This window comes from Haliotis asinina, chromosome 6, assembly GCF_037392515.1.
Source record: "Haliotis asinina isolate JCU_RB_2024 chromosome 6, JCU_Hal_asi_v2, whole genome shotgun sequence".
NCBI lineage: Eukaryota > Metazoa > Mollusca > Gastropoda > Lepetellida > Haliotidae > Haliotis > Haliotis asinina.
The window spans coordinates 87504-110675 of NC_090285.1; the positions used below are offsets into that span (position 1 = coordinate 87504).

The window sequence follows — 23172 nt, forward strand, 5'->3', positions numbered from 1 at the left end:
TATACAGACAGATTGATGTGTAAGAGAGGATGAGTGATTTTGGTTTTACAAGGATTTTAGCGATATTTTATCAATATGATGACAGGGGACACCGGAAATTTCGTCCCCCATTGTACCCATATGGGGAATCGAACCGGGTCTTCGAGAGTGATGAGCAAACGCTTAAACTGTTAGGTACCCCGCAGCCACGGATGTGTAAGAATCGAAGTATGTATATGAGGAAGTACACAAATATACTGATGTTTGAGAATGGGAATATATGTGTTTAAACATGCGCTTTGTGGGAATTATGTAAATTTCTGCATCAGATGTAGACTGTATGAGTATTCATCTTATTTATGTGTATGTGTTTCTGTTAAATTTCTGCATTGTAACTGCAATGATGTGATTCTAAAATTCTGACGAACCGGTATGTTTACAAACAATTTGCCTTAGTGAGTAGATGTTGGACAGTTTCCCAAAGTGAGCGCCGTGTAGATTACAACTATATAAGCATGTTCGGCCTGAAGCGGCGTAGCAATTATCTGGAAATGCCTCAGCTGAATTGAAGGAGAACCACTTGAAGAAAGATCAGAATGATATAGTTATAAAAGGTCACGATCATAATTACCTTAAAATGGTTTACAACATTTTTAGATGAATATGCACTTTCTCACGTAATCACATATGCAGATGAGAATTTACAGTTTATGTGATCTTAATATGTGCTTCATCCCGCACTACCAAGCCCCGAACACATTACGACCACGTTAACGACGTGTCGGTCATGGCCCTTCCAAGTTCGCCCTAGATATACATCTTGACGTCACACTCGCACACCTTACTACTATTCAGTTTCAGAACAATAACTTGTAAAGTCGACCACTTTGTTCCCATAACTTCTAATAATTGATACATACAGTACTTCACGTTACTTTGGCATTTTCACATAAAATATGAGCGAATACATGGGCGCACGTGTGTCATTAATTACGTAACCCCTGTAATACTCTGCTGTGATTGCTAGCATCGCCTTGTACCTAGTTAAAGCATCTCTAAGATACAATATTTCCCATAATGGGTCATAATGGATAAGTTCATCATATACATCTTAATGTACAGGTAAATAATGTAACTGAACGTGTGGATGTCAGAAGTCGCATGTCACATGTATATATATATACGCATGTTCTTTATGGTATATCACAATTCTACAAACATCTTATGAATGATACATCACACTTCTATAGATGCATCGAATGTATATCACACGTCTACACCTACATGTCAGTGATCGTATATCACACGTCTACATCTACATGTCAGTGATCGTATATCACACGTCTACATCTACATGTCAGTGATCGTATATCACACGTCTACATCTACATGTCAGTGATCGTATATCACACGTCTACATCTACATGTCAGTGATCGTATATCACACGTCTACATCTACATGTCAGTGATCGTATATCACACGTCTACATGTCAGTGATCGTATATCACACGTCTACATGTCAGTGATCGGATATCACACGTGTACATCTACCTGTCAGTGATCGTATATCACACGTCTACATGTGAGTGATCGTATATCACACGTCTACATCTACATGTGAGTGATCGTATATCACACGTCTACATCTACATGTCAGTGATCGCATATCACACATCTACAGGGCAGTGGTCGGATATCACACGTCTACACGTGAGTGATCGTATATCACATGTCTACATGTGAGTGATCGTATATCACACGTCTACATGTCAGTGATCGTATATCACACGTCTACATGTCAGTGATCGTATATCACACGTCTACATGTCAGTGATCGTATATCACACTTCTACCTGTCAGTGATCGTATATCACATGTCTACATGTCAGTGATCGTATATCACACTTCTACATGTCAGTGATCGTATATCACACGTCTACATGTCAGTGATCGTATATCACACATCTACATGTCAGTGATCGTATATCACACATCTACATGTCAGTGATCGTATATCACACTTCTACATGTCAGTGATCGTATATTACACATCTACATGTGAGTGGTCGTATATCACACGTCTACATGTCAGTGATCGTATATCACACGTCTACATGTCATTGATCATATAACACAGGTCTATATGTCAGTGATCGTATATCACACGTCTACATCTACATGTCAGTGATCGTATATCACACGTCTACATGTCATTGATCATATAACACAGGTCTACATGTCAGTGATCGTATATCACACGTCTATATCTACCTGTCAGTGATCGTATATCACACGTCTACATGTGAGTGATCGGGTATCACACGTCTACATCTACATGTGAGTGATCGTATATCACACGTCTACATCTACATGTCAGTGATCGTATATCACACGTCTACATCTACATGTCAGTGATCGTATATCACACGTCTACATCTACCTGTCAGTGATCGTATATCACACGTCTACATGTCAGTGATCGGGTATCACACGTCTACATCTACATGTCAGTGATCGTATATCACACGTCATCAGCATGTAAGTAGTTGTGTACTGTATATCTCCATTAGCCCTTTGTTGATCTTAAAATATGTGTATAAAACAATGTCTACTTCAACTTGGAAGAAACATGCGTTTTCATTCTCCTCTTTGTATTGACGAGCCATAATGGTTTTTTTTATGTTTTGTTTTGTTTTTATTTTATTTTATCATTCTAGTTTTTTATGTGAGATGTTTTGACTTTGACTTGGATTTATCCTGTGGTGTCATGTAAGTGGTTTTGCCTGCAACGGCTTGTAGTTGTTAACTTGCAAACAATTTATAGTTCACGTTTGATTTAATAAGCTCCTTCCTGTAGAGGAGTTTTAATGACGACACTTCCGTGGATCGTTACGCTGGGATGGAGCAAGAAGGATAAGGAAACGTGATTAGCCTGGTACAGTTGGCCGACACACATAGATTATATATAGATGTGCTCATATGTAGGTCTCTGTGGATGTACCTGCTGTTGTAAAGGTAGAGTATTCTGTGCATGGAGCGCACATTGGATAATGCCTGGGCTTCATACGTGTGACCATTTGAAATAAAAAAACTCCTCTACCGATACACGTCACGAAATTTAAAACTGCGTGATCATCACTTAAACCAGGAAAACCTAAGAAAAGAAAACGTGTATAAAAACATATGTCCATGCAATGAATGCACCAATCAGCATTCAGTGAAGCACAACCTTACAACAACCAGTAGTTTAAAGACCACCTAACAATATCCAGTGAAGCACAACCTTACAACTACCAGTGGTTTAATGACCACCTATCAATATCCAGTGAAGCACAGCCTTACAACAGGGAGTGGCTTAAAGGACATCCTAACAATATCCAGTGAAGCACAGCCTTACAACAGTATGTGGTTTAAAGGCCACCTAACAATATCCAGTGAAGCACAACCTTACAACAGACAGTGGTTTAAAGACCACCTAACAATATCCAGTGAAGCAAAACTTTACAACAGTATGTGGTTTAAAGACCACCTAACAATATCCAGTGAAGCACAACCTTACAACAGTAAGTGGTATATATATAAAGACCACCTAACAATATCCAGTGAAGCACAACCTTACGACAGCCAGTAGTTTAAAAACCACCTAACAATATCCAGGGAAGCAAAACCTTACAACAGTATGTGGTTTAAAGGCTACCTAACAATATCCAGTGAAGCACAACCTTACAACAGTAAGTGGTGTAAAGGCCACCTAACAATATCCAGTGAAGCACAACCTAACAACAGCCAGTGGTTTAAAGGCCACCTAACAATATCCAGTGAATCACAACCTTACAACAGTATGTGGTTTAAGGGCCACCTAACAATATCCAGTGAATCACAAACTTACAACAGTAAGTGGTGTAAAGGCCACCTAACAATATCCAGTGAATAACAACCTTACGACAGCCAGTGGTTTAAAAACTACCTAACAATATCCAGTGAAGCACAACCTTACAAGAGCCAGTTTTTTCACAATCACAATCACACCGTTTACAATCACCACCAATACTTACTGAGATCTGCATTCATAACCACACCGTTTACAATTACCACCAATACTTACCCAGATCTACATCCATAATCACACCGTTTACAAACACCACTAATACGTATTAAGATCTACAAACATACTGCCACCTCCTCAAGCATTGCCCATACTTACTACGTGCATAATTTCACCTTCTACAAACAACATACATATTTACTTAGGTCTATATGCATAATCCCACCTTCAACAATCATTACCCATACGTACTCAGCCATACAAACTTAATCACACCTTCAACAATCATTACCCATACGTACTCAGCCATACAAACTTAATCACACCTTCAACAATCACTACCCATACGTACTCAGCCATACAAACTTAATCCCACCTTCAACAATCATTACCCATACGTACTCAGCCATACAAACTTAATCACACCTTCAACAATCACTACCCATACGTACTCAGCCATACAAACTTAATCACACCTTCAACAATCATTACCCATACGTACTCAGCCATACAAACTTAATCACACCTTCAACAATCACTACCCATACGTACTCAGCCATACAAACTTAATCACACCTTCTACAATTATTACCCATATTTACTCATCTATGCATGCATAATCCCACCTTCTACAATCACTACACATACTTACTCAGCTCTGCATGCATAATCCCACCTTGAACAATCACCACCCATGCATACTCAGATCTGCATACATAATCCCACATTCTACAGTCAGTACCCATACTTACTCAGGTCTACATACACAATCCTACCTTCAACAATCATTACCCATACTTACTCAGCTCAGCATGCATAATCCCACCTTCTACAATCGTTACCTATACTTACTCAGATCTGCATACATAATCCCACCTTCTACAGTCTTTACCCGTACTTACTCAGGTCTACATACATCATCCTACATTCAACAATCACCACTCATACTTACTCAGCTCTACATGCATAATCCCACCTTCTACAATCGTTACCTATACTTACTCAGATCTGCATACATAATCCCACCTTCTACAGTCTTTACCCGTACTTACTCAGGTCTACATACATCATCCTACATTCAACAATCACCACTCATACTTACTCAGCTCTACATGCATAATCCCATCTTCAACAATCATTACGGATACTGACATAGATCCATAAACATAATCCCACCATCTACAACCATCACCATACTTATACAAGCATGCACACATAATATCGCCGTCTACAATCATCAGACATACCCATATAGATCTACATACATAATCTCGTCCCTTACAATCATCAGACATTCTTACCCAGATCTACCTACATAATCCTACCTTCTACAATAATCACCCAAATTTACTCAGATGTACATACATGCATCTCACCTTCTACAATCAGCCCATATACTTCTACAGATCTACATACATAATGTCACCTTCTACAATCAACCCCTATACTTCTACGGATCTACATACATAATCGCACCTTCTACAATCAGCCCCTATACTTCTACAGATCTACATACATCTCACCTTCTACAATCAGCCCCTATACTTTTACAGATCTACATACATAATCTCACTTCTACAGTTAGCCCCTATACTTCTACAGATGTGCGATGTCACTTAAATTACTACAGCTCGGCCCTACACAAGGAGATCCACATGTACCATGTCACTTACTACAGCTCGGTCCTACTCACGGAGGTCTACATGTGCAATATCACTACAGTTCGGCCTTACTCACACACATCTATATGTATAATATTACTTGAACAGCCACTGTCTACCTAGATAGGGGAACGCATAGGAGCTCGCTTTTTTGGAAGTGTACTTCAAAAGGCGATACAAAGTGACTGCAGATTCAGCAGGACAAGTCGAGCATAATGATTGAGTGCAGGACGAGTTTCCGCCTGCTCTTTGGACCTGATCTCACAAAAATGCTTACGACAGATTGGCCCAGAGGGACGGCACAATAAATAGCCTATCACCTTTCACACGTATTTTGATGACGAATTCTGTTATTCAAATATTAATCTTTAGTTGGAGAATATACGTTTTCAAAAATTAGGAGATAAACATCGCTTATTGTTAAATTACTTGTATGTCAGGAAATTATATTAGTTCTAAATTTTATTTAAAATCGAACGCGTAGATATATATTTTTAGTTTGTGAAACCTGGCCTGGTAAACTATCATTTTATACGTATAGAAATACCGCTCCTACAACATAACCAGTCAGAAATCGTGATGGATACAAGTAATCGAAAATAACTAATAACTCGTGTGTTTATTAGATATGAGGCGTGTTTTTATTGGATATAAGGCATGTGTTTATTGGATATAAGGCATGTGTTTATTGGATATAAGGCATGTGTTTATTGGATATAAGGCATGTGTTCATAAGTACATGAAGCCAATATGCAGTCAACAGTAGAATATGCTATTAAGTGGTGCAATGTAAACATGCAGTTCTATCCTTTTTAGGTTTTGCAGTCACAATCATACGAAACTTGCCTAAGCATTTACAAATCTTTATTTTGCATTTTTGTAGCATTGTTACCCCACAAGATCATACCCATGGGTGTAAAAGAAAACATTTTCCTGGTTGCACTATATTAGTGAAACACGTGCAAGTAAAGGAATGATGATACGAAATCTCAACTTGGCGCCAAAGAGGGCAGACCGAATTTTCTGATATGTATACTCATCACCAAAAGGAAGGCGAAAATCACCAACATCTACTGTGACGTAAATCCACAGTGTTGGAAGGGTTCCTGACATGTTAACCCTATTTTTCAGGGCAAAAGACAAATGTTTACCACAAGCGCAGAATACGTGACGTGAACTTAGTGGGATTTCTTTACTTTTCCAGAACAGACACAGGTCGTGCACTTTGTGCATGAATCTCTTATTCTTAGGATGGTAATTAAAAAATGGATTCACACTTTCAGGCCACGTTCAAGTGCTAACGATCGAACGTCAGAAAGCAATAGGGAACACTCAGGCAGTTTGGAGCATCCAACGCGTCGCCAGGCCAGATGGAACACATCTGTCCACCATCTGCGGACTGCTTGACCGCTATCAGCAGACAAACACCGTCGCTGACCACTCTCGTAGCGGATGGTCACGTGTGTCGTCACACCGACAAGATCGTTACATTCGGACTTCTTGTTTGCGAAACCGCTTCATAGCACCTACCACAACCGCTCTTGACATCATAGGCAGACACAACAGGCCTATCGTCAACAACACTGTACGTCGTCTTCTCAGTCAGGCTGGTTTACGTTATTGTCGACGGTACGTGTTGGTTCACGTTCGACGCCACGACATAGACGTGCTCGGCTGAACTGGGCGACAGTACGCAACTGGCGTAATGGACAGTGGTAGAACATCGTCATCCCAGATGAAAGTCGCTTTTGTATCGATACTGCAGACGGCAGAGTAAGAATATGGTGTCGTCAAGGTGGGCGATACTCAGAACCCTGAGTTTTGGAGAGAGTTCGTTAGGAACGGCCTTCTATGATGTATTGGTGGTGCCATAAAGTGGGCATGTCATGTTCAACATGTAATGTTTCAGAACAATGGACAAGGTCTTGGTAGGGGTGTCATTGCGCAGCGCTAATTCGACTAAGAGTTGAGACGAGTAATTGGTCCATTTGGAGCCAAAAGATGTCAACTTGTTTGTCAGCAAGATAAAGAGGGAGCACGCACAGCAAGACTGGCACAGACATTCCCCCAGAACATCCACATCCAGGCCATGAATTGGCCAGCTTTGAGCTCTGTTTTGGATCCCATCGAACACCTCTGGGATGAGGTTGAAAGACAAACTCACCAACACCGAGTACGCCCACTTGCAGCAACTGCTACGGAGTGTTGCTGACGCTTACAACAACATTCCCAGGCGGTTTATTCCACGTCTCCTCAACAGCGTGGGGAGGAGATGCCCAGCTGTTGCTGTTGCTAATGGAGGTGTTTATTGACGTTAACATTTGTTTCCCTTTTAAGGACAATGCCTAAAGCCATGCGTTGTGTGGTTTCCATATTGATTTATTAGGTTTTCATGTCATATGGAGAATAAACACACTGAGTGCTTTCTTTCGCGTTATCGTTGTCTCTTGTGAAAGTAAAGTCAGTAGAAAAAATGCCATGTTTTCACTCATTTCACACTATTAGCGGTTATTTTGGCGTATCTTTGCAACGTGTCAGAATAAAGATCACTGTATCCTGGTCTCAGTCAACTGTGAGTTATTTGACAGTTTCTACTACCACAGTATACATCGACGTAAACTTTCCATTTATCTTGTTCTTTTGAAATCAGACAGAGGCATACAATTTCTAACTTCGAGAGGCAGTGCATTGAAGAGTTTGGCTGTGGCTGGAATAGCATATCTTGTTGTTCGGTAATAGATGCTTTTGAAATTGGTGCCATCACGTAACGGATAACAACAATTTTTCCCTACTAATTTGGGTACCAGATTATACAAGTAGTCCGTTAAAGAACAACTAAACTCATTTTTTTACTCTTTTTGTCACTGCATATGAAAGGCTTTCGGTTAGTCATAAATGGAACACCATTTAAAAAAAAACAAAAAAAAACAAACTTGTGGTTGATTAATGCCAAGCGCTCAAAAGTTGCTAAAAAGCCGTCTGCTTCCCTCTCGCCCGCAAACGAAACCGCAGACAGGTTACGTAACTCTGTCGCCAGTGTCCGACGGTGACGTCATAGAAGGAACGATTTTCAGTTAAATGTATAGAGAATGTGTAGGAAGCTCGTCATTTTGCTGATTTCTCGACGTCACCAAAGACATGTCCATTTGTTGTGTTGCCGTCAATTGTTCTTTGGGGTCGGGTGATGGTGTCACTATGCACAGATTTCCACCGGACCCCTTAGTTTGTGCTTAAATTGGTTGTTAGTGTGTGCGAAGTAAGCGTTGTGAAAGCCTGTGGTATATACTAAATCGGATGGTTCGCCCCCTATCACGCTTCCAGGATAGAAAATGGAGTTCAATTTTCATCGTGTATATAAAATCAAGACTGCTTACTACACGTTGCTGACCAAAAGGATTTTGCATGGCTATAACGCTTTCTTCCTCGGAAACGAGGTTGTGGTCGAAGTGACAATATTACCGTAAGTAATATTATATTGACCCCTTATACTGGCCGCTTCCAATAGTGAAATTGTTATGTTATAAGCAATATCATGCAAAATCCTATTGTCCATCAATAAAATACATATGTTACTAGCAGTAGAAAGTAATTTTGCTTTTGTAAGTCTGTGAAAACAAACTTAAATAGCATTCATCCTAAGACAGGGCGTCGCCATTTTTGAAAATCATGAAGAAATCAAAACTACATAAATATGTATTTGAATCATGACCAAAAGGAGTTTTCATGGCACAATCTGTAACATAACCAAAGCGAGGTCGGTGTCGAACTGAAATTTTTCACTTGCTAAATTTACTTGGTTTGTAACGTTCACTCACCAGTATGTAGACACTTGTCAATATACGTCTTTATACTTGGTCTAGTAATCCTAATAACTTTATAATCATACTTGTATGCATTGTGAAATAATAAAAACAAGCGATCTGCGAATGTATAACAGGAATGCAATATGTACACATTTCATAGTTTGCCTATATGAATCATAATTCGCACGCACGCCATAGTGTATGTCGTCTTCATTATTACACTTAACGACGAAAACAATGATTCTGTTGAAAGCTAAGACAACTTAATAAAAACAAAAATGCAATTATTAAAATTAAAGTTATAGGAGCAATGTCAGGCTATTACCTTGTTCGATGAATGTATCCATCAATATCCACAAAACGAGTGATATGTAATTCATCTGCAGATTTCCCAAGTGATGTGTCTTTTAACAGTCTAATATACTAAAACTTGATGTATGGTTTCAGGTTTTTCACATTGCTGTATAGTTTCATTGGTTACCCAAGATAGCACACCTGGCAACAAATATTTAATTGCATAACGTGCGTCATTCTTTTTAAAAAGTTATTTAGTTAGCCAATAATGAGCAATCAATCAATGTATTGGCGGTTAATCCTTTGAAAGAAAGGTGTTGTTTTTACATAGACACAGACACGACAGAGTGTATTCAGTATAGATTAGTAAATGTACATACATAAACACTACCTTTTCACAAATCCCCCATTTAAATCCGCATAAACTAATTAATCAATCAGCATGTTATCCGTTAATCCTTTGATCGATCCAGACACAAGAAATGCCAAAATGGGGGCCTTTGTCGGGTAATCTAAGTGGTGTTACCACTAATTATACCTGTCATAAATTCATTAACTGAGCATCAAGTGAATGATGAGAAATAACGTGTAGGTTTATGCCACCTAACACGGATTACATCCTAGCGACACCAAGTGATTTTGACAGAATCGTCTATGAAAACAAGGGTTGTAACTCGAAAACTAGGCAAAGCAGGAGACAAAACTAAATGATGGTAGATAACATATAGCTTTCATTTTTCTCAACAGCTTTCGCGATTTCAGGTTTATACAGACCTGTATACGAAATATTTAACCCCTGAAATGTAGATGAATACTGCACAGACCCTCATTTCTATACCTACAATTACGTCAGGAAACGCGCCGCTCTGATTGGTTGAAATTTCGTTTGCGGCTGGGAATTGTGCACTGTTGACAAAAAGGTCGAGATAAGTTAAGTAAAGGTCGAAATGAGTAGTTTTAATGCCGGGGTTTCATTTATAGCGATGTCAGCAAGTGATTTTGTATTTGTACCGTATTAGAGTATATGTGATCTTTAATACATTTTATAAAATGTTAGCAATTTATAGCATTTTCTCCTTTCACCCAACGAAGTGAAGGAAGCTTCGTGATAAATATTTTCATGGCCAGTTCCACGGACGTTGTTGTAAGCGTACCTGATGTTGTTGTTTGAAAGTATGAGATTGCTGATGTGTACAATTGTCCCCACTATGACAGCAGTAATCCTCTGAAGGGAGGCTATAGGGGTTGACTATAATTTCTGTTTTTCCGACACACTTCGTTTATCCTCCATTCTATCATAATCGCGTTATTAAGACTTTCTTAAATACACGCGGTGTTGAAAATCACAGGTATATAACGTGACTATGCACTTCTGAATGACATCTCTCTATCTTCAGGCATAGAACATTAATTGTTGATGAATATACTCCCGTAATGAATTCTAGGATGTGTGGTGCATGTTAAAACAAACGTTCGTACTTACGAAGCACAATGCAGAAATACTTTTCTGTGCAGTAATGTCCAAAAGCGCACAACGGGCTATGTTGACAGAAGAATCCTGTCTCAGTCTGATGGTTCGTAAACCGCTAACATCAACAACCAAAGAAGCTAGTGTTCTGTGTGTAAGGGAGGGTTACAGATATGACATGAACGGCCTCTCCCTTTGCTGCCTCTTGCTGCAAACTCCAGATCGGCGTTAGTGGCATAGCAGCGAGGGCAATTATCCCTGCCCTACATTAGGGAGGGAGCATCCTTCATTTTCTATGTAAACTGTCTGAATGCAACCGGTCTTACATTTGTCAGAGGGGTACACACAGCATGTGGCAGGGAATACCAGCTGTCAGATTTCTGTGTATGTGGAAGTAGTTTGGCGCTGAGTAGCTTTTGGAGTGCTGGTAATTAGGTGTATGACTCACAGAGTGGAGTTAGAATCCCGTATTTAACTCAGAGCAGTAAAATACTAGAATCTGTACTTTATCATTTAGTGTATTTTAGACCTGTTAGCATTGTATTCGTGAACAATTTCTCAATTATAATAAAGGCGACGTTTTGGGGTAGATTCTAACACCTTATCAGACCACATCTCAGGCAATATCGACCACAACATCCAAAAGGGACAGAATCAAAACCCGAACAAGCAATTTTTAGATTTGAATTCAGCTGGAAGCTCAAAAATTAAACCTACAACTTTATAGATGACACACTTCTTTTTCGTTACCAAGCTATCAACATTTAGCTTCATAACGATTTAAGAACCTACATCGAAACGTCGCTCTATGCAATAAATAAGAAGTTAACATTCATAAAGTTGTATGTTTGATTTTTCCGAACAAGCAGCTTCAAAGACTTTGTAATTAGAAAACTCGAACCATCAAACGACTACCACCACCAATCAGCAGCGACCAAGGCTAACTATGACATACCTTTTGCATACTCACCGAGGATCAAGGCTAGCTATTACACACTTCCTGCATACTCACCAAAGATCAAGGCTAGCTATTACACACTTCCTGCATACTCACCAAAGATCCCCACCAGTCATATAAACCCTTGGTTTACATTTCACTTGGAGCTTACAGCTGAGCGTCCACGTGATAACTCTTCTATCTACCTTAAATGTCACATGCAACGTAAAGCATAACTTTGCAGATTATGATACCTTTCGGTATGCACTTACCGAGACAAAACATCAAAAATGCCAATTCAAACTACAAACTTGAATAAAACGCGATGAAAAAAGCCCCCGAAATCGGAGTTGAAACGATTCACTAATTTTCAATTGTGCCTCAGCTGTCGTTATGTAAAACATATATAAATGATATCTGCTACTGAACCAAATGTTCACTTTAGTTCACTATCAGCATAATAATGATGCAAGGTATATCTAATGTGTCCATACATGAGTGCAACACAGGCGCAACTAATCCATGACAGCACATCTAGTTCACTTACATGTTCAAATAACGACTGAGATATTATGCATGACGATGTTCATGCAAAGACACTATTGCATAGTCAGTAAAGACTTTGAGATTATACATGACGATGTTCATGCAAAGACGCTATATACATGATATTGCCACTTTCTATTCATAGATAAAACATTTTAGTCATGGCATTAAAGGGGCACTGATGCCGAGCGAATACTGTTTCTCGTCAACGGTCTAATTACGAAACCAAACCTCAAATTGGTCAGCGCCCGCTCCCTCGACCGTGACGGACAAAGGGACTGGGCTCCTGTCCATATTAGCAGAATTTCTTCATCTAAACAGTCAGGAGCCCGGATGCCCATTATATGCCATTATTTAAAAAATATCCATGGTATTCCTTATTTTAGTGTAGTGTATTCCAGTGTAGTTTGTTTTCGGATGCTTGGATGGTATAGTGACTGATCCAATTTGATCCTATTTCTGTGTTTTTAACCTCGACATTTAATCATGTTACGTGAAAGTCTGATGTCTACAGACACGTAGAAAGCCATTTGTTTCAGTCCAAAAGATGGCAAAGGTTTATATTTAGGTAGTTTTGAGTGTTGGTTCAGCTGTGATAGCAAATATCATACGTAAATTTTGGTAGCTATGGTAGCTACCCTGGTATAATATTTATGATAATAAAAACAAATAGTTGATTTATTTAAATTCGTAAACTAAAAACGATGACTTTGCCTTTGGTAGAGAAATCTGAAAATTTCCTTACGTAAAACAAACCCCTTATTACACCTATTTACCGAAGTACACAGCAAATGCCTGTATGTATTCCTAATACAACGAAGTTCCGTTGGTATCCTCAAAACAGTTTCGGCCCATAAGTGTTTTCACGCTGCTTGCGACACAGAGATTACATCTTCCTTGCTGTAACTTGCGTTTGATTGTGTAAACCTACACGTGTTATTTGTCATCATTCTCTGGATGGTCAGTTAATGAATTTATAACAGGTATAATTAGTAGTAACACCACTTCGGTTACTCAACAAAGGTTCCCATTTGGCATTTCTCCTGTCCGGAATAAATACTCATCATTATAAATAAAGGTCTGTAATGGCAAATGTATTGTATGTTGTGTAATATGTGCATGTAAGTGATGCAAGAGAGTTTATCAGCTGAAAAAACAAACATCGATGAAAGGATTAACCGATAACACATTGATTGATTAATTACTTTCATCTTCTACAGCGGATTTGTCAAAAGGCAGTGTGTGTAGATGTGTTAACTCGCGAGTTTGGGGAATCAGCTCGCTTGGCAGCTAGGAGGTGTAACTATACCAACCCACACACAACACGAGAACCTGAGTAAATAAACAAGGAGTTTATTGCGCCACAGTCACAGGATGATTTGTGACTGTGGTCGTCCCTGTTTTATACCCTTTCCCAGTTGTCATAGCTAATCGGGTTTACTGATAATATTGCTGATAAGTTGTTGTATCTCAATCCTATTGCCTAATTCGAGTACCGATAACGTACCTACTGCGAAGTTAAGTTACTCTATCTGTCAGAATTACATAAAAATTTTCATAACGTATTTGACCACAACGGCGTTGACAAGCGAAAGACATGATGCAACTGCTGACACATACAAGATATTGGTCTTGGACATTCGATATCAGTGTGACCACGAGTGAAGTACACGATAAATTGGATTAGCCTATCTCTATCTGTTGACACTTACAAGATACTGGTCTTGGACCTTCGTTATCAGTGTGACCCTTGGCAGACTGAAGATGTGGAACGTGTAGCATTTCGATATTTCAATAAAATATTCTGTCATAGAATCTTTATAAAATATTGTGCTTTTCCGCCATGTTAATAAATTTCAATAAAATATTCTGTCATAGAATCTTTATAAAATATTGTGCATTTCCACCATGTTAATAGATGTACTAATTTATATTGAATACACCCAGTGGTAAAGTGCGAGTGTAAAAACAATATCCTCCATTCAAGCGTTGATTGCTTGATTGTTCATTATTGGTTAACTAAATTACTTAGAATGGCGGACATGATACAATTAGTTGCCAGGTGTGCTATCTTGGGTGACCAATGAGAGGTTTATCAGGTTTTCACTAATGTGAAAGACGTGAAACGATGTGTTACTTCTTCGCAAATGAGACGGTTGTAAGACACGCGACAGAGAGCAGGATTATTTACCAGCTGCAGATGAATGGAATACGATTTCTTTTATGTGGATATTGATGGATACATTCCTGAACAAGGTAGTAACCTGACATTGTTGCTCTAAAATTAGTCTGTTTTACATTCATTATTTGCATTTTGTTTTAATTTATTTGTTGTAGTTTTCAGCAGAATCTAACTGGCAGAAAACACACACTAAATCGCGTATGTGTGTGAAATATGATCCATATTGGCAATCTATACAACGTATAAATGTTGCTGTCATGTTAGAAATATGCTATAAGTATAAGCAGACCGTGTGTTCTTTTATAAATTTTCAAAATCATACAAATATGACAACAAACTAATTAGGGTTATGAGACAAAATATAGAGACGTACACTGGCTTCGTTATTTTTCCGTCCTAATAGTTTTTTACCATTTCCACCACTGGCAGATGATTAACCTTCAAAGTGTTTCATTTGTTTTCATAATACATTTGTAATGAAGCAAAAGTGACTTCACCTCAGTTGATCTGTCTATAATTGAACTATTAATTGCGCATACGGACGGCGCAGCAGAGGTCACGAACCAGTCACGAATTCTGGGATATCATTCGGGTACTCACGGGAGAAAAACAATAACAAAAGTTTACCCCAGTCCACGGAAATCGCTCCGCATCAGTGCCCCTTTAAATAATATAATATCAGTGTTGTACAAGAAAACTTACCTTAAATAGAATGTAGAATTCCGTAAGTCAATGATCAGTCAAGGAGATGTTTCAACATTTATTGTGAGGTCAAGTTTGTAGACAAGAAATCACTGACCTCTTTTATAGCCGAAACACCACTGATCAATTCTGGAATTCTTTTGTGATTGGCCGAAAAGGTACAATAGGTGTTTTCGTTACCATTTTGATTCAGGCCCCCTAAGTAATTGAAGGAATTATAGCAAATGTGAAGGAATTGCATCTCAAATGTAAACAAACGCAGCCACTCGCGAAACTATTGCAGCCATATCGGCAATTTAACGGTAATAACTGAAACACATCGGCCATATCGGAAGCAATGTCGGTAATACTTGAAACACACGCGGCCGTCTTCGGAGATGTTTCGGCTCACATCCGTGATTTGTCGGTCGCGAACGGAAACTCACGCAGCAAACCATGGCGTCGTTCGAAGAATCACCCGTCTCGGTGAGTTTTGTTTTTAGTTCCTACTATTACATTTTTATACTTATCCATCTTTGACCACCCTTGTTGAATGCGTTTAGGTATGAGGTGTTGTAAGAGCTATAGCTTATATTTTTAGGAAAAGACTGTCACTGCAGAGGAGTGTCACAAGTCATGCCCCTGGAGGTTCAGATGTAAACAACACCGACATTGCTTCCGATATGGCCGATGTGTTTCAGTTATTACCGCTAAATTGCCGATATGGCTGCAATTGTTTCGCGAGTGGGCTGCGTTTGTATACATTTGAGATGCAGTTCCTTCAAATTTGCTGTAATTCCTTCAATTACTTAGGGGGGTCTGTGATTGTTTGACCAAGATCAGATATATTTACTATTGGTTACTGATTGGACAAGCCGAAATGAATTTTTGGAAGGGTAGTCACGTGACCGTGACAGGATTGTTACACCGACTTAATTTCGGTTTGTTTTACAACCTCCTACAGCTGATGGGGCTGTACTTGGGGCTAATTAGCTTGGGGTTAAATAGACTGGATTTGTTACAGTTCTGGTCTGGATGTCTATACCGCGTGTCATTCAGACATTTACTGGTGCAATAAACAGTAGCCTGAGTTTTAAGCGTGACATGTTCAGTGGTATATGGCCTGTGCTATTTATTCTTGCCAGGTGCGCTACATCAGTTTGAACCATAACATGAACGCTAATTAAAGAGACATTTCAAACTTGCAACTCTTCAAAAATGAATGTGAACACACAGAAAGATATAAGTGGCAAACATATACAAACTACATACATACAAAAATATACAAATATGAAGAATGCAAAGATGAATTGTGCACTGTCACAATAGTATGTCTGCCCGGAGTATGAGGTCGTGAGCAGTAATATCATCTTGATTGTGTACACAAACAAGTAAATAATCTACTCGTTAACGTTACATAAAAACCCATGTTAATGGTGATAAGCTTATCATATATCATGAATAATTGATAACTGTGTTTTAATTATGTTTGAGTTTATGGTTGCATGTGACCTTTAAGCAATGTTATTCTTCATCTTCCTCTTGCGATTGTAGTCCTAACCCCAAGTGCTGCACAAGCACTGCCTCAAACGCGTGGACATGCCTCTCGGTACCTATTCTGTTCAGCACCTGCTATTCCATTATGTAAAGATTTGCCTTTCAGTCCATTGTATTGAAAACAGGGAGTACAAATTAGTTAACCAGGGCAAATAGAATAATGTACAGAATTGACGTAACGCACCTTCCCATCTAATCTATGATGACCCATCTCGGGTGTTTGAAGCATGCTCTGTTGTGGAAACGCGACCCTGCGACAACAATTTCACGTGCCAAAATATCATCACGTGTCTAGAATTAGCTGAATGATACACGTCAACAAACCTTGAGAGGCCATGCTCGTAGAGTGCCGGTCTCCCGACGTTGTTCCCACGAGATACAGTAAACAAACAATTCAAACGTGTTCTTGAAACGGGTACGCCACAGGTGACGTGCATGTGTGACGTCACATACCGAGGACAATCATATTCGGCTTCTGTATTTGTACAATCGTATAATGTATACATAGTACAGCCAATAGTGTACTATGTAGCTGTCACTCAATTAGCCGACTCAACGTCAACCAGTAACGCACTGTGTAGCTGTGAGGTTACAGCCCTTCTTAATGTCAACTGGTAAGTCACTGTGAAGCTGTCACATAACTACCCTGTCCATATCAACCAGTGGCGCACTGTGTAGCTGTCACATAACTACCCTGTCCATATCAACCAGTGGCGCACTGTGTAGCTGTCACATAACTACCCTGTCCATACCAACCAGTGGCGCACTGTGTAGCTGTCACGTATCTACACTCTGTATATCTGTCACTTCACTTTCCGGCTCATAAACCATAAACGCATTTTTTGCAGCTGTCAAGTAACTATTACAGATGTGACGTAACTCCTCGGCCAAAAGCCAACAAGTAACACACTGTTAGATGTGACGTAACTGCCCGTCCCAAAGGCAGCTGGTAACGTACTGTTAGATGTGACGTAACTACCCTGCCAAAAGCCAACTAGTAACACACTGTTTAGATGTGACGTAACTTCTTGAACGTCGATCAAACAATTAGGATAGGACAAGATATAGGATATACATATAGCGCACATACCCGCACACTGGTGCATGCTCATGGCGCTGGTATTTTCCCCTTGATCACTAGATGTCAATCCCAACAGCACATCGAATTATCAATCTCAACTCCCTGAGAAATATACAACTCTTGTTGACACTAGGCTCACCGAGTTTATTGTAACTCTCTCATCCTAACGAGGTACCCATTAACAGCTGGGTGGACTGGGACATAGTCACAGTACTTTGTCCAAGTTCACTGCACGTTGCTGTACCCGCAACTACGTGTTTGTACGTATTCATGTGGCCACCATCTGGTCACATACCAACGGATTCGTGGGTTCTTTTAAGTGCACAGGGTTGTGTACTGTACACTGTACAATAAGTTAACTCTCAGATTTTTATACCCGGTCACAGGTGGGTTCAATCCCGGAACCTCAGCCTCGCTGGATCACTAGCCTGGCGCCTTAGTCAGCTCGTCCAACGCACTGTTTAGATGTCATGTAATTGCCCGGTCCTCACAAGAACCTTAATCCCAGAAGAAAGCGACAACCACAAGACGTTGATGTTCATTATATTCACATACATATATTTATTAAATATTTCACTTCTTAATTCTAAGAATAACTTCCTTCTAAATCATCAACATGTGTTTAAAACGTATACAAAGTATCACGTGACATGCAAATCATCGTGGCATTACATAAATTAGATGTACATTTCACTTAAAATATTTACAAAGTTCACTTCCACTGTCCATCTTAATCATTAAAATATGCACGGAGTATAATTTAACATGCTAATTCAGTTCAAGAACATGGCAATCATGTGACCATAATTATGACATAGTATTAATAATTAGGAGATAAACATCATGTGTTGGCCAATTTCCGGGTGTTATTGGTGTTATTGAGTATTTGAAGCACGGGAATATTTCATTTGAAACGGAGGTTTCAAATGAAATATTCCCGTGCTTCAAATACTCAATAACACCCGGAAATTGGCCAACACATGATGTTTATCTCCTAATGTTAACACAAAAGTAAACCAAAGGGGTTTTAGTGTCTGCACTCGTTTACATCGAATACGGACACAGCAGTCAAGTGTCATCAGCTGGCCGTTTCAGCTGGTTTTCATGGTGACATCTGGAGTTGCTGATTTGTGACGTCATTCTAACTTTACGTCACAATATGATTTGAATGACGTCACCACTGTTGATGACACAGCAAAACAATTGTTTACGTGTCAATAAGCGGTGAATAGTCTTTCAGTTTCCGGGATTCTAATACCATTTAATCATGTTTTTCAACCAATCAGATTACAGAACACGGTAACTTTTGGTTTACAGTGTATCATATAAATTATAAGGCATTTAGAAGCCGGAATTTTACATAAGACAGAATGTTATGGATGTCATCTTCCTCTTTATTGTCTACACACCGTCTCTGGCCTATTGCTTGCCCCTGCGTCTGGTTGATATATGTATATATATATGGCTTGTCTGTCTGTCTGTCTGTCTGTCTGTCTGTCTGTCTGTCTGTCTGTCTGTCTGTCTGTCTGTCTGTCTGTCTGTCTGTCTGTCTGTCTGTCTGTCTGCATGCATGTATGTATGTATGCATATATATACATATATATCCACCTGACGCAGGGGCAAGTAATAGGCCAGAGACGGTGTGTAGACAATTAAGAGGAAGATGACATCCATAACATTCTGTCTTATGTAAAATTCCGGCTTCTAAATGTCTTATTATATATATATATATATATATATATATATATATATATATATATATATATGTGTGTGTGTGTGTGTGTGTGTGTGTGTGTGTGTGTGTGTGTGTGTGTGTGTGTGTGTGTGTGTGTGTGTGTGTGTGTGTGTGTGTGTGTGTGTGTGTGTGTGTGTGTTACACACTACTAGTAATGTACATGAAGCCAGAGGGATGGTTTTTAAACCGGTCTGGTGTTGTTACAGTGGATTACGCAATAGAAGCCAGTGTGTCAGATTGGGGTACAACAGTGGAGGCTGATAGAAGATTGTGTTGGGAAGAGAAGGGCTGGGATGAAGCTGTAACAGTGGATTAGATGGTGACTGGTGAAGCCTTTAATTAAATATATAAAATCATCACACTAGCTTCATGTACAGTACTTGTTAACGTCGTGTAAACAATAAAGAAGAAGTTGACATCCATAACATTTTGTCCTTATATTAATATTAGATATACTACAAACAACAAGTATGGGAAAACCCTAAAATTTGGATAGTCATTTATACACTTAAACGTGTTGTGGTCCTTTATACTGCTAAGGTGAATGCAACTTTTTGTGTGTTGAATGTGCACTTCAGGCAGCATCTTATGGCTTGTAATGAAACAACTGATACAACCGATCCATATTCACTGAGTTTAAGTCAAACGAAACATTGTCACACAAGCACCATGTTAGATTCAAACGCGCAAACACAACAGCATGTGCAAGACATTCTTCCTAACATAACAGCATGATGGGACGGAGTGTCATGACGTGTTTGATTTCGCTCCTGCTGAAACGGAAGTAAAATGGCTTAAAACAAATTAAATACAGCATGGAATGTGGAACTAAACGGTGATAAAGTGTATTCCAGTGTGAGAGTTGATATTCATGAGGAATTATTGACGGATGGATGATGAATTTGGAGATTTGGAATGGATTGTTATTGTTCACAAAGCGGCGAGTAACACGCCACATTGAACACTAATTAACTTTGTGTAGTGACTCTGATACACGCCGTCGTTGACTTTTCATATATCATTCCATTTAGCTTATCATCAACAGTCCACTACCATCAACCAGTGAATGTCGAAACCATCATTTTCAACGGAACGTCGACGTAGCTCCCCCGACTTTCCAACGCTATCTGATTTTGGTTAAAAAGCGTACAAGATCTTTCTCTGACAGTTCACTGTGCCTTCCATCCAGTCCAGAAATATCCACCATCTTGGACACGAAATTAAATGCTTTCAACGAAAAGATTAAAAAGAATGAAAGTGACATCAAAGTGTTTCATGAAAAACTAACTAATCTGTCCGAAAGATCAAATATTAAGGACAAACAGGTGTATGAACTCTACCAGTATGTCTGGCGTAACAACATCAGAGTGCACAGTATTCCTGAAGAGCGCAACGAGAAAACCGACCAACTCATTCTTAATCTATCCAATGTAATGGGTGTTCAGATGGAACTTGAGTATTTAGATGGTTCACATAGAACGGTCGACTCGGCTAAATATAGCCCAGGCAAACCCAGACCAATACTGTTGAAGTTTGTGTCTTTTAGGTCCAAACGGGCTATTATGTTGAATCTGTCGAAACTAAAAAATCGTGAACCTAGGATATTCATCAACGATTATCTGACGAAGGAGAGAGCTCGTCTCTCAGCGGAGGCTCGCCAGCTGGTGACGTGTAAACGTCTGGCAGGGACATAGGCCAGAGATGGAATATTGTATGCCAAGAAGCTAGATGGCTCAATTCACTAAATCAAAACCTGTGATCAGTACACTAAGCTCACTGAATCCTTATGACGCAAGATGCGATTCAAGCTATCCCAAGGTCCACGTGACCTTGTGGAATACACTGACGCTGACGACAGCGATAACTGACCAGTTCCGTCTGGAGTGGCTATAAGAGTGAAATCACAAATTGTATGAGTTGTTTTTGTGTACCCACGTGTTGTGTGGCTACCTAAACTGAACACCTTCTGCCCAGACAACATCAAATATTCAAGGAAAATAGTTGTCGATATGCATACTTAACTGCAATGAAGTTAACATAATTTGTACCATAAAATACATAAACATTGTCACTCAGTGACTTACCTTTCACATGTATTTCAAATGAACAATTGTTCCTCTTCAGATTCATGGCAAATCTGTTCAACTTGATGTACTACTCAAAAGAAGTTAGGGAACGCTGATTTATTTACGAATACAAACTGACAGGAACAAACGACAAAGACAGTGGTACGTTCTTTATCTTGTGAGTGTAATGAAATCAAAATTCATCATCAGTTCTCGATATTTCATAACATGATCATATGGTGATGTCATGGAAGTCACTGGGGTCAAAATTGCAAATCAAGGCTCAGATGCAACAGTCAGTAAGGAGTGAGACCGCCTCTTGGAGCCAGACATGCAGCACAACGACGTCTCATGGAGGTTACTAGCGTCTGTAACATGTTCTGTGGGATAGCCTGTCACTCCAGAGTCAGCCACTGAGAGAGTTGATGCAGATCTTGAGGGGAGGGTGTTTTTTTCTAACCCATGCATGTTCAATCGGCGCCATATCAGGAGAATATGCAGGCCATTCCATTCGAGTGACATTGTTTTGTCGAAAAAGTCATTGACTATGCGTGAACGGTGACGTCTTGCATTATCATCCAGGTAAAGTGCACGGTGACGTCTTGCATGATCATCCAGGTAAAGTGCACGGTGACGTCTTGCATGATCATCCAGGTAAAGTGCACGGTGACGTCTTGCATGATCATCCAGGTAAAGTGCACGGTGACGTCTTGCGTTATCATCCAGGTAAAGTGCACGGTGACGTCTTGCATGATCATCCATGCCCATGCGTCTCTGGCAACTCTGTGACGCGGAAGGAGGCGTGGTCTCACGGCTTGACGTCAGGGTCGGAGATTTCTTTCCCTCAGATGGTTCATGATTGTCTGGTCACTAACATTGGTCCCTGTCGCAGTCCTCAGTTGTCGTCGGAGATGGTTTGCAGTGACGGTTCTCCTTCTCAATGCTTCAAGGGCGACAACCCGATCTTCCTTTCCTGTTGTCACTCGAGAGCGCCCAGACCTTGGTCGATCACGTACATTTTGGGTCTGTAACGATGACGCAGCCTGTTGATGACGGATGGGCTAACATTTAATCTTCGAGCTGCTTCCCGCTGCGAAACACCCTCGTTTAACCAACCAATAGCTCTAGCTCGTTCA

At 39.7% G+C, this 23172-nt stretch overlaps 1 protein-coding gene across 1 annotated transcript in view; it reads right to left on the minus strand.

Annotated features, from left to right (window-relative positions):
* Positions 1 to 11461, minus strand: part of LOC137287299 (uncharacterized) — a 32436-nt gene extending 20975 nt beyond the window's left edge. The window contains exon 1 of the mRNA XM_067819537.1: positions 11267 to 11461. The gene's annotated coding sequence lies outside the window, so the exon portion shown is untranslated. The remainder of the gene's footprint in view (positions 1 to 11266) is intronic.
* Between the last annotated feature and the right edge of the window lie 11711 nt (positions 11462 to 23172).